Below are 12725 nucleotides of genomic sequence, written 5' to 3'. Positions count from 1 at the left end.
ATTCACTAACTACGCCCTGAGTGTTGGACCAATGGGCTTTCTTCTGACTCTTGTTTTTCAGTGGGTAACAATTTAACATTTCCTTTCTAATATTTTTAGATCATTAAAACCCACCCAGTGTGGTTGAGCTGATTCCAACTCATAGCGACCCTACAGGACAGAGTAGAACTGCTCCACAGAGTTTCCAGGGATCGCCTGATCTAAATTTTAGATCACTACTATGAATACTTACAGGTAATCTTAAGGTTTTCAAAGTGTATTGTCCCCTGCATTCTTCAGGACTCTAAATAAGAGATTACTCATGTAAATTCCCTGTCAGTTAAAAAAGGATTATCTAAAGTAGTTGAATTTATCACACACAAAAAACATGTATCTATAAAGCACACAAAGTTTGTCTAGAGAAAGCAGAGGGTATAGAAAAATTTTCATGTGACAAACAAGTTTCTATTAAAGAATACATGATTAGCAAAATAATACAGGATGATCTTCTCCTGCTGAAAGAGTTAATTTCGTTAATTTGTTTAAAACATACTAAGGGTTCTCCTCAAGGGCAAGCTGCCTCTCCTTGGTTTACCTATTAACAATCATGGGTCACTTTTTCAGAAGCCGAAGTGAAACCTAAGACAGAATGGTGCCTCAGCCATGTGGTCCAGCCTCCTCTGAGAACCTGGTTTCTTTAAGATATATTAATGTTCTGTCACTCTTTCTGACTTGAAGTACATTTATTTCATTGGCTTGACTGTCCCAGGGCATACATAGACCTTAATCTGGCAGCAGGAGGAAAATGGTTTCTTTATCTAGAAAATAGGAGCTGAAAGTATTTATTTTTAGAAAGACTAAATATCAACAATATTTTTATGTAAAACCCATAGTATCTTTTTGTTTACACAGCCTTATGTAGTTAATGCCTGTTTCAAGTGATTATGGATTGACTGCAGTATGCGAACTCATCAATTTTGCACAGGAGTTCTGAAAATCTTGATTGAACCTAGTTACAGTCTTTTTCATAAGACTAATATAGTCCATATTTTGTTGTTGAGATATTCTGGTCAAATGTTTCAGAAAATCAGCAAAGTAAAAATTTACCTGCAGATGACAAAACTTAATATGGTCATGATTAACTTATAAGCATAACTCTTCATAGTGAAAGACCTGATAGAAATTAATTACAAGCATAATGTAAAGGTCAAACAAAATCAGTAAAAAAAAAGACTTTAAATAAAAGTATTTCTAAATATAACCATTAGCCATATTTTTACAGAACTTTAAACATAATAATTTTGAGTCTTAATACCATATAGTCAGGACATATTAGGAATATATCATGATTTCAAGCCTCTAAATACCTGAATAGTAAAAACATAGCTTCATAGGTAGATGACGTGAATTCTCCAATCAAATCATTGGCTTTAAAAAAAAGTTTCAAAAAAAAATTGCAATAAAGTTAGCAATAAAGAAATAATAATAAGATTATGGCATAATATTACATGTTTGTTGTCTAATATGAGGCAGAAACACAAGAGGAAATACATAAATTTTAATCCAAAGAGAAAGAATCAGGTGCTTATGATTTATAATAACACATTTTATGTAATTTATAACATGTTAAATAAATCTTTTTAGTACTTTTTTTTAACAAAAATTTTGTGGCTTCTCAACTTGTCAGGAGTTCATCATAAATTACCACGAAACAATACTTTATTTCACCAAAAATCTTCAAGTAAAAACCTTAGATTTTTTTTTTTTTTTGTCCAGCTCTCTGCCTCTTTTCTGGGCCTGAAGGGGTTAGGGCAGCTGCCAGCAAGGCCACCTTTTGTTTCATTCTCTGTTTCTGGTCTCTATAATTGAAGATGTTAAAGGCTACCAGAATTTGTCTTTGTGGTCTCCGCTCGGCATTTATTCTGGCTGAAATTCTCTCAAGGGATATTGCCATTACCTGGGGTCCTGGGGCACCCTCACCAAAACAGTACCCTAACGGGTATGAGGCTGGGAGGCCATACCTGATGGAGTCGGACCCACACTGTCTATTCTTTCTCTATCAGCCCCTGGTGGAGGGGCCAGGTTAAAATCCAGCTAACCCACCATAGTAGGAGATCTTGTTGTCTCTCCACAGTCCGACCCCTTGGCTTCTGTCACACCTCACCTGTTTCAGGGAGGGGGAGCCTAAGCAGTGGCTGGAGCCCATCCTTCTAAAAGGGGGCCCTCTGGTTTCGGCTTTCCCTGGAAAAGAAGCTGGTTAGAGGGGTTTAAAGTTTGGTAAAGACACATAAAAGCTTGGGATACAGGGGACTTCAACTCATTTTTTGTCTTTTGCAAAATAAGTCAAGCTGAAAAATCACACTAAAAATCAAGGAGCCATACTGTGGCTGATGTTCCTCATTTTTTTTTAACTGATATTGATGCCGAACTTTATTGTATAACAACATTATTATTATTATTTTAATCATGGGTTCACAACTCTATCATTTTCCAGTTTGCTAGTATGCACCCCAGGAGGGACTCAGCAGGGATTGATGAGTCTCCCACCCACGCTGGGTACCGTTTTCAAATGTTTAGTAGTTATTAACGGGCTGATTCTTTCCTTTTGAACCTGATGATGGCCAACTGCACTGTCTACCTGAAGTCTACTTCTTTTTTAATTAGGCTTAATTCAGCCATATACCCCTCTTCTCACTTCGACGCTATTCTAAGACACCTTGGGCATGGTAGACTCTTGATGACCCACGGGACAGACTGCCACAATTAAAGGACTGGGACCAAAAATATTCATGAATCTGACAACAGATTTTGTTCAAATGAGAATTAGCACATTGATGAACATGACACAAGATCTCTTCAGTTTCACACAGGCAATTTTACTGGTATGCACACAGATCACACACATACACACTCAGCTACTTGGCCAGCCTCACACTCACTCAAAGCAATCTCAAACCCTAGGATGAGAGAGATAATCTTGCCAGCCACAAGCTTACTCACACATCTAAAAACCAAAAGCAAGACTCTAGGGCCACCAAGAGTCCCTTATGCGAACCTACTTACAAGGTCAGTAATCTGAAGCAGCACTTGCTTCGGAAACCAAGAGTCTAACCCAACCCCTGTCCCTACCACCACCACCACTCCCCTGGGGCTTACTCAATCTGCCCTGGCCCTAAACACAACACGACAGGAACCTCGGACTTGCCCCAGGGGTTTTTGCCACAGCCCGTCTTGTTCCCTGCTTACCTTGGTTCTGTGTGGTTAGGGACCAGAGGTGAAGTGATGAAAATAAGGACCAGGCAATATTTCCTTTACTCAGTGGGGAAAAAGCCTCCAGTGGCCACTTAAGGGTTAATTGGCTGGTCGAGCCCCCACCCAGGGCCTCCTCCCCTCAAGAAGCAAAGAGCCCCACACTGGGCACCAGAATTTGTTGCTGCAAATCGAGGATTCAAGTCGTCAGCCAGCCGCAAAGCCAATGCTGAGTCAGGAGGAGGTAAGCAGCAAGGGAGTTTTATTGAACTTCAGTATCCAAGAGACAGAGGGGGTAAAACTCCTCCCAAATTCTAACTCTAAAGGGCTAACTGGATGGTTTTACAGGGGGAAGGTCAGGGTTTAGAGATTTCTAGGAATTCTGACTTTTCTTTGAGGTGGACATGTCTAAGTATCTTCATGTCATCTTGGAGTCTTGCCAGTCTCTTCACGCCATCCTGGTTTCAGTCACAAGATTGATCTGAGTTTTGTTCAGCTACTTTGATCCTGTGTGTCTTGCACCCTGGGAGAGGAACATAGTTTAATCAGTGAGAAAAAACTGATTACCTATTTTTCTTCAAAGTGAACAATAGTTGGACAGATTTCAGAGCAAGTACTACATTTCCAAAATTAGTTTATATAGTTATACTAAAACATCAGAAAATATATTCTCTCTACTTCAATACTAGAACAGTAATGAAAATGTACTTTCTCTACTTCACTATGTTCCAACCCTAGGCAGGGACCCAGCCCCCTGGTAGCCGGGTTAAGAGTAGGGAGGGATTGACGGGGCCTCACACATGCTGTGGCCAGGAGGGGCCCAGGGTGGTGGGAGCAGGGAGACCTTGAAAGGTGAGAGCTGAGTTGGAATCAACTCTACAGCAATGAGTTTGGTTTTTTGGGGTTTTTAATTCAAATGTTGGATAAGTTGCACATCAGTGCAACTATAAGCATAATCAAGAAAGCATACTTTTCAACCTTAATCCATGTTGTAGCCTGTATCAAGACTTCATTCCACTTGATGGCTGAATAATATTCCACTGTATGGATATACTGCACTTACTTATCTGTTCATATATTAATTAGAACTTGGTTTGTTTCTGTTTAATAGGAAAAATAACAAACAACTAACTTTGATTTTAAGGCTTTTCTTATCTATGAAATTAAGTACTAACCCTGAAAAGCCTGATTCAAACTGCAAAAGACTGGCAGGAGCTGCTCTAAAGCAAAGTAAGTCTGCCTACTAGAAAAGCATAGTTGTTCAAATCTCAAAAAAGCTTTATGCTGCAGGTGGGTAGAAGGCCAAATTACTAGCAGCCAGGCCAGAAGTAAACTGCTATCAGTGGATCTCAGTAAAGGAGGAGGGGAGGGCTTAATCACTCACATTAAAACTGGCCAACACTGATCTTCTATGTGTCTCCCTCCCCTTTATAACCTCATTATAGCTAGCTTGAGCCATTTGCTTTTTCTAAAATCAAAATGGTCTCCCTGTATGCATATAAAATAACTGCTCAGAATCAACCATCTGTTCAAATTTTGGTGAATTTTGATTATTTTTAACAGTTTGGTATTGGAAGCAAAACAGAGAAAATCACTGAGTGCCCCATTTTGTGGTGAGAGATCAAACACATGATACCAAACATGGACCCCCTGCACCCAATTGTTCCCTCCCCATGGCTGGGAAACTTGGTAGAAATTTCCTGGGTTTTAGTTCCACTCCTTTTGTGTTGGCCTCTCTGAGTTTATAGACATCCTCTTCTTTCCTAAGTTACCCTTTTGTGTTGTGTTTCGAATTGCAGCTCTTTTTCTTTCCACTTTAGAGAATTTGTGTTTGTTACTCCAGGGTTTGTAGGGAGTTTTCTCATTTGCATTATTTGAATACGGGTAGTCAAACCCAGGATGTGCAACCATATCCCCCAAGGGTTAAGTGAAGCTATCTGTAATCACTGTACTATTTGTAATCAGTAAGCAATCAGAGTGTAATTAATATAATATTCATTGATTTTCCTGTAATTGCCCTTCCTATGCCTCTTTTTACCCCAAAGAATACTTGTATAAGGAAACTGCCCTGGAACCACATGGCTCCATTTTCAATGGGCTGTGTAGTTACCAAGTTGCAATTGTTTTAAACCCTTAATAAGCCTCTCTGTTTGTTCTGACATTAAGCCAAATACCAGCGCCCCCCACCTTTTTTTTTTTCCAGTTTTCATTATTACTGCCTTTTTTTCCAGTAGTATCTTTATAAATCCAATCTTTGGGGGTTGGAAACATTACATAAAAACTTACAGATGTTTTAATACATACATAGAGAAAAAAATACACAAATCATAAAAATTTACTTCAACAATGAAGAAGAGTTAGACAATCTCGACATTTTGTCAGCTGTGGTAATAACTACACTGCAGAATATTGTGGATCATCTGGATTATCCTTGGGAATGGAGAAGGTATTTGCAGTCAGAAAATTAGCAATAGTTATCTGTATGGTAATTTTTTTTTTCTTGTATATATTCTGCAGTAATATCTCACTGCTTCCCAAATCTGCCTATTGCCTTCTGCAAAGCGATCAGCATTTGGGTCCACGATTTCAAGCAACTGAAGCCCCAGATTTAGTTCAGAAAAAAGTCATCTAATCCTTTTGCTGTAAAAATTTTGATTTTTCTTTCCTCTTCCTCATTATTTCTTTCTCCTTCAAGATCCACTGAGTCCTGTCAATTTCCCTCCTTTGACACCTATGAGCTGTTCCACCTCAGGATATCAAGTTCTAAACTGAGCATCTTGCCATATGGATGATTTTGCCACCATTCTCTTCTATCATGTTATGCTGATCAAATGCTTTAAGTGTGTTCACATTAACTCAGCCATTTTTTCCATATCCCCTGCATGTGTTTTTCTGTAACTTTCAGGAAGATGCAATGTTCTGGAGACATAGAAAAATATTATAATTCTTCCAGAAATCGCACATTACTGTACCTCCATCTGTTGCAGCTATTGCCTCAGCAAACATAATCTGTAGGTAGTATGCCTTGAAGTTGGAGATTGCACCTTGATCTATGGGCTGCATCACAGCTGACATACTGCAAAGTAGCTACAACATTTTCCCATCTTGATACAGATCACCTACATAAGGTGCATGTTTTGATAGCATTATCAGGTAGCAGCAGAATCTTGAAAGGAATGCTCTTTTCCAGGCAGAGGGCACACACTTCTAGGATGAAATAACTTAAAAACCAGTCTTTGAATAACACAATCGTCATCCAGGCCTTATAGTTACTTCTATAGTAGACCAGCAGCTTATTTTTGTTAATGTTTGTGAATGGTCAGAGGTTTTTGGAATGGTAATAAACAAGAAAAGGTTTTTATTTAAATCTAGTAGCATTTTCTCCAAGAAGTAACATGATTCTGTCTTTAAAAGCTTTGAAATCAGGCATCAATACTGCATCTTTGTGAATATAGGCCCATTCTTACATCCTTGTCATGTGTTGTTAAAGCTGAACGCTGCCCAACTTCTTATCCATCAAGACTCTCGACACTGACTTCATAGACCAAGTTGTTATTTTGAACAGTAAATCATAACACTGAACATCTGCAAATTATTTGCTGCCACATTGCATGTAGTACATATTACTAATGATAAGATAAAAAAAAGAAAAAAAGAAGTAAAAAAAACCCAAAAAACTACACAGTGGTTTGGTTCATTTCAACTTGAACATGTATTAAGTCAGGAAGTACCAGTACATTTTCATATTAGGAAATGTGAGTCCTTCTACTTCGTTCTTTTGGAATATTATTTTGGCTAGGTAGGGAACCTGTAATTACATATGAATTTGAGAATTGGCTCTTTAATTTCTGACAAAAAAAAAAAAAAAAGAGGCTGTTAGATTGCACTGAATCTGTAAATTGCTTTGGGCAGTACTGATATCTTAACAATATAAAATCTTCAACCCATAAGCAAGGATGTCTTCTTTAATATCAGTTTCTTTCAGCAGTGTCTTAACAGTTTCAGTCTACAAGTCTTCCCTCCCTGGTTAAATTCCTAGGTATTTTATTTTTTTAGATGCTATTGTAAATGGACCTTTTTATTTTTTTAATTTCGTTTTCAGATGGTTCACTACAGATACATAAACCACAATGAATTTTTTGTGTTGATCTTTACCTTGCAACTTTACTAAATTTGTTTGTTAGGTCTAGTAGCTTTCTTGAGGAATCTTTGGAAATGATGATTGTATCATGACCATTTAAATCTTTTTTTTTAATTTGGATGGCTTTTATAACTTTCTTTTTTGTGTCTAATTAGTCTGCTTAGAATATCCAGTATTACACTGAATAACAGTTGGGAAAGTGTGGAGAATTTTGTTGAGAATTTTTGCATTTATATTCATCATGCATAGTTTTCTGGCTTGATTTCACAATAATGCAAGTTCCACAGGCTTAGTTAGGAAGTGTTCCCTTCTTTTCTATTTTTTTGAAGAATTTGAGAATCCCTCGAGTTAATTCTTCTTCTTTGATAGAATTCATCAGCAGTCACCTGCTCTGGGACTTTTATTGTTAGGAGGTTTTTGACTACTGATGTGATTTTTTCACTTCTAAGTCTGATATTTTTTCTTCAGTTTATGTACCTTGTTTTTCTAAGAAATTGTTCTTAGATTTGATAATCCATTTTACCTGGATTACCAAACTAGCAATTTTTTTTTCTGTATTTCTTAAACCTTTTTTCTTTCTGTAGGGGTGGGGGTAAATTCCACTTTCATTTATGATTTTAGTTGCTCGAACCTTTCTTATTAGTCTACCTAAAGGTTTGTTAATTTTACTGATCTTTTCTAAGAACAAACTTTCTTTTTTTATTCTGTTGTTTTTCGATTCTGTATTTCTCTCTACTCATTTTTATTATTTCCTTCCTTCTTCAAACCATAGGCTTTTTCTTTATCTAGTTCTTCAAATTGCAAAGTTAGGTTATTGATTTGAAATCTTTTTTATTCTAAACATTTATACCTATAAATTTCCCTCTGAGCACTGCCTTCACTTCATCCTATGAGTTTCGGTATGCTGTGTTTTCAGTTTTATTCATCTCCAAATATTTTCTAATTTCCTGTGATTTCGTCTTTTAACCATTGGTTGTTTGAGAGTGTGTTGCTTAATTTCCACACATTTTTCAAAAGTTCAAGTTTTTTTTTTTTTTAGTTTCATTACACTGTGGCTGGAGAAGATGCTTTGTATAATTTTAATGTTTTTAAATTTATTCAGACTTATTTTGTACATTAAAATACGGTATGCACTGGAGATTAGTCTCCAACTATTATCGTAGAACTGTTTCTCTTTTCATCTGCTGCTGTCTGCTTTACATATTTGTGTATTGTACGCTACGTGCACATATATTTATAATCGTTATGTCTTCTTGGTGAATTGACCCTTGTATCATTACATAATATCTTTCTCTGTCTCTTACAATAGATTTTGACTTAACATCAATTCTCTTCAATACTAATATAGCCATTCCAGCTCTTTTGGTTACTATTTGCATGGAACATTATGTGTCTTCAGATCTAAAGCATGTCTCCTGTAGACAGCATACAGGAGGACCAAGTTTTCTTCTCCATTTGTTTAACTTGGCCTTAATTTACTTCTTCCAATTTACTATTTGTTTTCTGCTTGTTTTACCTTTTTTTTTTTTGATACCGGTTTCCTCTAATACTGCCTTCTTTTGTGTTTATTTTTCTGTAGTGGAGTTCTTGTTTCCTTTTGTGTATACTCTTTAGGTATCTTTGTTTGGCTTGTTCCGTTCTGGTTACCACAGGGATTACATTTGACATCCAAAATTTACAATAACTTAGTTTAAATTGATCCCAGCTTTAACGACATAATGAAACTCTGTCCTTATACCATTCTGTTTCTACTCTCCCCCATACATTTTATGTTCTTACTGCAAATTTCTTTATATCGTGTTGCCAATAAATAAATTTATAATTGCATTTTATGGGTCTTTTAAGTCACGTAGGATAAACAAGCAGTTCATAAATATCATAAAACTAGTTTTTGTATTTGCCTACAAAATCATTTACTGAAGATTTTTTTACCTCATTCAGCTTTGAGCTTTTGTCTAATGCCCTTTCATTTCAACCTTAAAAGCCCCCTTTAATTTTCTTTGTAGGGCAAATCTCACGATAACAAGCTCCATCAGCTTTCATTTTTCTGGGAATATCTTGATTTTGCCCTCATTTTTGAAAAAGAGTTTTGTCACATACAGAATTCTTGATTTACAGATTCTTTCAGCACTCTAAATAAGTCATCCTACTGCCTTCTAGCCTCCACAGTTTCTAAGGACAGACTGACATTTAGTCTTACTGAAATACCCATGTGTTTCACGATTTGCTTTTCTCTTGTTCTCTCAAGATTTTCTCTTTTAGTTTTTGAGAGTTTGATTGTAATTTGTCTCAGTGTTATCTCTTTGAAATTACTGTACCTGGAATGTGTTGAGCTTCTTGGATGTGTAGGTTCATGTCTCTCATCAAATTTAGGGAGTGTGGCCCTTATTTCTTAAATATTTTCTGTTCCCTTCTCTGTCCTCTTTCTGGGACTCCCAAATACATATGTCGATCCACTTGATAGGGTCCCAAAAGTCTTAAAGGCTCTCTTCACTCTCCCTTATTCTTTCCTTTTGCTCCTCAGACTTAACAATTCCAATTCTTGTTATTTCAAATTTGCTGGTTATTTCTTCTGCCAGCTCAATTCTGCTGTTCAACACTTCCAGCAAATTATTTTACGTCGAAATTTTACTTTTCAGCATTTGGTTCCTTTTATACTTTCTCTTTACTGATATTTTCATTTTTTATGCATTATTTTCTTAATTTCCTTTACTTTTTGTCCCTGTTTTTTGAAACTCATTGAGTATATATAATACAGTAATTTTAAATTCTTTATCTAATATGTCCAGTAAGTGGGCTTTCCTCTGGACAGTTTGTCACTTTACTTTGATCTTTTGCATGGACTGACCTTTTTTATTTCTTTGTATGACTCATTTTTTGCTGAAACTAGGATATTTGAATATTATAATGTGTAACTCTGGAAATCAGATTTTTCCAATTTCCCAGCATTTTGCAGTTTTAAAAAAGTAATTGCTGAAGGCTGTAGTTGTGTTTTATTTAATGGCTGCTCCTATTTTTGCAAAAGATTGCTTTTCTTGACATGTATGGACACTAAAATCTCTCGTTCAGCCAGTTATTTATTTTGTTGTTATTGTTGCTGAGAATACACACAGCAAAACAAACACCAATTCAGCAGTTTCTACATATGCAATTCAGTGACAATGAATAATTCTTCAAATTGTGTAACCATTCTCACCCTCCTTTTCTGAGTTGTTCTTCCCTCGTTAACATAAACTCATTGTCCCCTAAGGCTCCTATCTAATCTTTTGAGTTACTGCTGGCAATTTGATCAAATACACATAGTTCTCAAAAGAGCATAATACTCAAGACATATTTTACTACTTAAGCTAATCTATTTCTTGGTTTTAAGAAGACTTTAGGGGAAATTTTTGGTTTAAGGTTTAAAGGCTATCTCATGGCAATAGTTTTGGGGGTTCACCTGCAAAGTCTGGACTGTATGAGATTTTGCAATTCTGTTCTGCATTTCCCCGCTTTTGATCTGGATTATTCTTAGAATCTTTGTTCAAAATGTTCAGTAATGGTAGCTGGGCACCATCCACCAGTCACTGTTTGACAGAGGTTTCCTTGAATGCTGGCGGGGGGGGGAACCCTCTCCCAGTTTTTGCAAAATTGACCTCCTTCAGCAATTAGCCTGAACTGCACTGATCCTAGGGATCAGCCCAAGGCATAAACATGGGGTTTTCTTGGGTATTTTCTGAGCATGTGTTTTGCCCATGACACCCATGTATGTTTCTCAAATCCTCCGTATGCACAGCGCTTTCAAAAGCCTTAATTAAAAAAAAAAAAATCTTTCCCAGGTTTCTCCTTTCAGTCTTTGGATGCCTACTGTATGCTTTTATGACACTCTCTAAACCTTAGCCAGCTACAGGCAACTACAACCTTAAGTTGTTGCCCACTGCTCCTCAATCCTGTGTGAGCTCAAAGACACGCTAAACTGAGATTAGTGCATTGCTTCAGTGGTGTGAGGGTGAGGGCTGCACCAGGTGACACTTTCAGAGGGGCAACATCAAAATGTCTGTAAATTTTTTGTGCAGTGTTTCAGCAGAAATTTACTTTTTATGAAAACATCCCTGTAGTTAGTTATAACAACAAATTTTTTTCCATAAGCTCAGCTTACATGTATCAATATACCTACAAGGATAGATGTCTGTGCTAATTTACTTTTTGACCCTTCTAATGTGCTCTGTTCAGAGCTGTAATTATTACCCTATTACAACGATGGTTGGAGTAGGGTAGTTTCGTCTTCATGTGCTATAAGCACATGCTTTTTTTTTCATTGCTGCTGGAGTTTTTACAGTCACTGGTTTTGTCATATTTCCTGGTATTTTAGCTACAATATTGTGGTAATTACCAGAGAAGGGATGACACCAACATTAGTGATGCGTCTGCTTTGCTTTACTTCTTCAGGAAGTCCTCAGACAGGTTAGAACAAAAACCCAAACCAAACCCATTGCCACAAAGTAGATTCCGACTCATAGTGACCTTATAACACAAAATAGAACTGCCCCCATGGAGTTTCCAAGGAGTGCCTGGTGGATTCGAACTGCTGACTTTCTGGCTAGCAGCTGTAGGTCTTAACCACCCTGCCACCAGGGTTTCCAGTTAGAAGAAATGAACAGTAACTGTGAATAAAGTCTCCCCTCTCTGTCCAGCCTCCCTCTTTGGGAATGTGATTTGCCATCTTTTTATGAAGATCACACTGAGCTGCAGAAGTGAGAGCCAGATGAGAAGTAAAGCTTTCCTATTGTTTGGTGTTGTTAGTTGCCCTCATGTGTTCAGAGTGGAAATAACTGTTCTACAGGATTTTCAAGGCAATGGCTTTTTGGAGAAAGATCACCAGGCCTGTCTTCTGCTGTGCCTCAGGGTGGGTTTGAATTGCCAACCTTTCACCTAGTTGTCAAGCACTTAACTACACACACTACCCAGAAATTCCTCCCTATGGTTCAAAGGTTACCTTTTCTTGGTTTAGCATTTGCTTATCTGGTTTTCTTGATTTAGTATTTATTTGCTGTCACCCCATAACTGGTTTCCAGGATTCTGACAAGGTTGGTTCTTTTAATTTCTGCTCGTTGTGTGTATGTGGTAGGAGGTGGTAAGAGCAGGGAATTATTCATCTTGTCATCCTGCTTCACAGTCCCCTTTTAAGTTAGTTTTGTCCTTCTAATAATCTGTCAAATTCATCTGTTACCTGAGTTTTGCCACCATTTACTCTATTCTCTTCATACGTGTAAGACTGGCAGTAACGTCCTCTCTTTCATCCCTAACTTTAATAACTAGCCCACTTTTTTTTTTCTGATCAGTTTAAATAACGATTTGTCAATCTGTTGATCTTTCA

General features: G+C 37.1%; 1 long non-coding RNA gene across 1 annotated transcript in view; it reads right to left on the bottom strand.

Annotated features, from left to right (window-relative positions):
• Positions 1-3482: 3482 nt before the first annotated feature.
• The window catches only part of LOC135229093 (uncharacterized), a 47522-nt gene continuing 38279 nt past the window's right edge, over positions 3483-12725 (bottom strand). The window contains exon 3 of the long non-coding RNA XR_010319884.1: positions 3483-3751. This is a non-coding gene — a long non-coding RNA (uncharacterized LOC135229093). The remainder of the gene's footprint in view (positions 3752-12725) is intronic.

Source organism: Loxodonta africana, chromosome Y (genome assembly GCF_030014295.1).
Source record: "Loxodonta africana isolate mLoxAfr1 chromosome Y, mLoxAfr1.hap2, whole genome shotgun sequence".
NCBI lineage: Eukaryota > Metazoa > Chordata > Mammalia > Proboscidea > Elephantidae > Loxodonta > Loxodonta africana.
Note: the sequence above shows the minus strand (reverse complement) of the source record. Positions and strands in the feature narration are given on the sequence as shown.